Raw genomic sequence first — 5236 nt, 5'->3', positions numbered from 1 at the left:
AAAGGCTCCAAAATCACCATATTTATCCAGAACGTAGTTGAACCTGTAAATACTCTAAATAGACTCTATATAATAGTAATTAGTTATTAAAACACTTATTAACCATGGCTAAAAGTGGGTAAAATCTATGGTCTATCAACTACCCCAGACTTACCCTTTTGCTTGTCCTCAAGCAAAACAGATGGGCAGTCTCTCTGAAAGAGGTTGGAAAACAGCAGGGAGTCGCATCATTTAAAACTTATAATCATCACCTCTGCAATATTGCAATCCACATCTAAGAAGTCATAATCACAAAAGCACATTATCCCATATCCTAGCTTAGAAACCAAATTCACCTAGCCAACAACGTAGCAAATCCTGTCTGACATTCCCTTCTACCAACCTCATTTCTTAACATAAATAAAAGTGCAGGTTTTACCTTGTGAGTATCGATCACAGGATGCAAGGATTTTCAAACAAGTATCTGGATCTGCAGGTAAAAGTTAGTTCATATCTTTTCTCTCTACTAATTTCTCTCTTTAGTCAAAGTTTTCTTCCATTGCAGGATCATTGACCAAGATTGGACATGCTTCCTTGAATCAAGCCTTAATGGTGGTTGCCACCAAGTTATGTTCACTTTTTTTTGACATATATCCAAGAATTCATGTGAATCGAACCTTGATGATTGCCGCCACCAAGTCCCGTTCGAATTCTTTTTGTTGGAATCCTTATGAAGCAAGCCTTAATGGTTGTAGCCACCAAGTCATGTTCGGATTCCACCTAACTAACACCTATTATATATATATATATTTTTTCTTTCTTTCTTTTTTCGTTTTTTTTAAATATAAATATCTCTACCTATAAATCTATGGTCGAAATAGAGAGAGAAAATGTGATAAATCTACAACAGGTTGATCCACTTTAGTATCTTTAGTACTATCTGCAATCAGTAAGTCTAGAATGATGTTAAAGAGTGGTTAGATAAAAAGCAAAAATCTAATAAGTTCATTATCCCCTTCTTGAATCAATAAAACTCTTTTTAAAACATTTTGATAAGACTCATGAACACACTAATATCAGTAAACATCCCCCCAAACTTAAATTACATTTTCCCCAGTGTATATCTAGTCGGAGTTATGGTGAGAAATAATCATAAGTACATAATTTAACAAGTAAGAACGATGACCTGCTCAGTGTCGATCGACAAAATGAAGTGACAATCGATCGTTGTTGATTAAGTGTTATCGATCGATATCGAGCTGGTCTCATCGGTCGATGTGCTGAGGAATCATCTACTCGGATCTCTCTTTTTTTTTTCCTTTTTTTTTTCTAAATTGCTAACTAAAACACAATATTAGTAAAACCTCCCCCAGACTTAAACAACACTGTGACCAGTGTTATACAGTCTAAGATTGGTGGGGAAATAAACAATAAGGACGATATTTAACAAGGTGAAACGTTATACCTGATCGCTGATGGTGAGCGTCGATCGACACAATTAAGTGGCGATCGATCGATACTCGTGATGCTCTGTCGACTGACAATGGCCTGTTGTCGTCGATCGCTGCTGTTATATCAACTCTTCTCCCTTGGATCTTTTTCCTTTTACCTATCATAAACAAAACACTAAAAGTCAGTAAAAGATAACTAAAAAGCATATTTTTTTCCGATGAACAGTGTTCTGCTACAGTAACACTGGTACAGTAACTCCCGATTTTCTGCTACAGTGTCAATCGATTTGTTTGCTACAGTGTCGATCGAGTTCCTTGCTACAATGTCGATCGATGCTACAGTGCCTCTGCTACAGTGCGGTTGCTACAGTACTATCATTACTGTTCATCCGTTTTTTTTTTGACCTGCAATAAATAAAAACTTTAATCAGTAACAATCTACATTAAACTGAAAGATATTACCTAATAGTGGATTGCCTCCCACTCAGCGCTTTGTTATGGTCATTTAGCTTGACTTTGGAGATCTGATTTAGTCCGATTGAAGATGAGAACTCACTCCAAAACAAGTCACAATTTCTACTCTCTGAAGCTTTATCATTCTTGTGTGAAAGCCTCCTCCATAGACTCTTCTCCTTTGTCTATTATCTCAACAATAAGGAGTGCTCGAAGCTTTGCAGATGGTTGTGAGAAGCATTGATACCACTCAAATTACCCTAAGCAGTGATTTATGCTCTCTCAAATAAGAGGTCGAGTTGTAGTACTTAGGGATCGAATTCACAGGGAGCTAGGAAACCTAAGGATTCTAATATGATTTGTTAAGCAAATATGTTTTTTAGAGTTTTAAATGTAAATTGTAGTTTATATTGAACAAGTGTTTGTTCAATAGCAGGTTTGGGGTTTTGGTGCTTAAAAAGGAAATAGCTAGACTTAGGGTTTTTATTCAGGAAAGTTGGAATTATAATCCTACAGATGCCTAATGATAAAGCTTCAGGGTTTTTAGTCGATTGATATTCCAATGGGCGTATCGATCGATACACCTTTTGCACCGTTGATCGATTATTCAAGTGTGATATCGATCGACGCGCTCTAGTCAAGCTTTATGCGCAAGTTGAATGAAGGCTTACTAAGCTCACTAGATCAGCTCTCGCCTTGCTCGTAGCAAGAAACATAGTTCTATTAGAATGTTTTCAGGATGAGAATAAAGCTCTTGTTTTTATCAATCAATCCAATGGCAGGTTCTAGGTAGCTTATCTAGACACAGACATTAATGAACAATCCTAACGATGATTATCACAACTCAGCAATCTATAGTTGGGGCTAATCCCTCCTAACCTATTTAACCTTGATAGACATGGCTAAGCAGTTAAGTATAAAAACTTCATTAGAATAGTGAATAGATATCAATGGAGTTCCAATCACAAATTATAATTTTGGATCTTCTCTCCTATCTATCAAAATCCTAAAAACCTATGCTGAAAATAATAAAACAATGAAACACAAGAAAAGTACACTTTGCCTCTAAAATGACGGCAAAGCTTATATAATTAGGTTAAAAACTCGTCAGGGGTAATCTTGTAAAATGGTGAAATCTTAGGCTTCACGTCGGCTGTGACCAAACAGGCTTTCTGTGCGCTACACTGTCGATCGATACCATGTTATGCGTATCGATCGATTCTAGCTCTCCAATATCGACCGATTTTCGAGCTCGATGGTCATCTCGGGTACTTGCTCCAAATAGCTCCAAAATGCTCCAAAATCATCACTTATCTCCAAAACACTCCTGATCTTATAAATATAATAAATAGATTCTATAATATAATAATTATTAGTAAAAACACCTATAAACTATGGATGAAAATGGGTCAAATCCATAGTCTATCAAGCATCTGTTGCGCACTCTGGATTTCCTGACACCATTTGAGAAGCGAAGGATCAATGATACCTGAGGACTGTCCTTGATCCTTTTTCTCTTCTTCCAATTCCTCCTCTTCTTTCCCTCAGACTTGTCTGATCGCGTGGTGGTATCTCCATCCCTAACATCTCCACACACATCGAACTCCTTCTGCTCTGATTCGCGCCCAGTGTCGATCGATGGAGAAGTGGTAGCGTCGATCGCTGCCGGCTTGTTGATGTCGTTCGATGGTATCTGGTCGGTGTCGATCGATGCTTCTTCTGCTGGGCCCTTATCGACTTCATCTCTAAATCGCAACCCTCTCTGAGAAGCTTCTACGTGCTGATGTTCATCCAATACCTCAATGTAAGAACTGATATGCATACTTCTATCAGGTGGAATAGGAGATTCAGCTTCAAATACAACGCATGGAACCACAATCTTCACAAGATCATGTATCCTCTTCACTCTTTTGTGAAACCCCGCAGCTTCTTCTGTTCAAATAGGTGGGAGGCCTCAGACTTGTGCATTCCCTCCTCAATCTGTTCCAGCTCGATTGTGGGTCGAGTCTGCAATGTCCTGAGGACAACTCGATCTTTCATGGATTTCGAGTGGTATCGATCGATGACAAAAGTCTGTGTCGATCGCTGCTGAGGTGCTGTCCATCGTTTATGTGTTCGTACCATCCATGGACGTTGAGGTTGTGTTGTCCATAGACGTTGAGGTCGTACCGTCGATTGACGTTGAAGTCCTGCCGTCGGTAGACGTTGAGGTCGTACCGTCGATCGATGTTGAAGTCGTGTCGTCGGTAGAGGTTGAGGTCATACCATAGATCGACGTTGAAGTCATGTCGTAGGTAGACGTTGAGGTCGTATCTTCGATCGATGTTGCGGTGCAGGTGTCGATTGTTTCTGAAGTGCCGATGTCGATCGATTCTTAGGTACTGCTGTCTATCGATGCTGAAGTCGGACCACTTGTATCAACTTCTTCTACTTTGCTCGGCTCTCCAAATCCATGGTGTTCATCCCTTTTTGCCATAATGTCGTCGAGCAGCTGTATTGGAATCATATACTCCTCATCTAACGATGCCAAGAAACTTTCCCATTTATCATTTTTCTCCTTTTCTCGAGTTGCTTCCGCATCATCAAGAAATTTGTAAAGGAAGGCTCTTTCAATGTCATCCTAGCTGGTTAGAGATCCTGGTTGCAGTTGACTGAACCATCTGAATTCATACCCAGAGATAGAATAGGGGAAGATCTTGCAGAGCATGTGGTATTCAGACACTTCATTCTGCTCACTCCTTGACACGAGATCCTCAAGCTCTTCGATGTGGTTTCTAGGATCTTGGTGAGGAAGACCCTGGAAGGAGTCTTGACCTACCCAATCATACCACTCTCGGCTCAGGTCAAATTCATTCATCTCAGCAACAACAATCACATCAGGGATCACAGCACCCTGAGCATTAATCAACTGTCCTGCGCTGTTGCGAGTGCGACCTTCTTCGTCTCTTAACATCTCATTCTCATCAAACTTAAGTATGAGCACTTCGATCTTCTCTGTCTCCCGCAAGTGGTGTCGTTTTTTACCGCACAAACAGTGTCGGGATGAACAGTGTCATGATGAACAGTGTCACGATAAATAGTGTGCGATGAACAGTGTAGATCGACGCGCGATAAACAGTGTAGATCGACGCGCGATGAACAGTGTCGATCGACGGTGGATGTGGGAACCGAAATTCGCACAGTCGATTTACGTTTAAATTAGGAAACTAGGAAAACCCAAATTTTCCAGAGGTCCCGAATCTCAGCGAGAGCCAACGGCAAGTGACCAAATATATGCGGAAATCATGAAAAGATAACAAACGAGTTCAGATAAAACAGTAGATCTTATTTTGAGTCCGCGTGAGAGCGTTGCG

Source organism: Brassica oleracea, chromosome C8 (assembly GCF_000695525.1).
Source record: "Brassica oleracea var. oleracea cultivar TO1000 chromosome C8, BOL, whole genome shotgun sequence".
In the NCBI taxonomy this organism is placed as follows: Eukaryota; Viridiplantae; Streptophyta; class Magnoliopsida; order Brassicales; family Brassicaceae; genus Brassica; species Brassica oleracea.
This window is presented reverse-complemented; position numbering follows the sequence as displayed.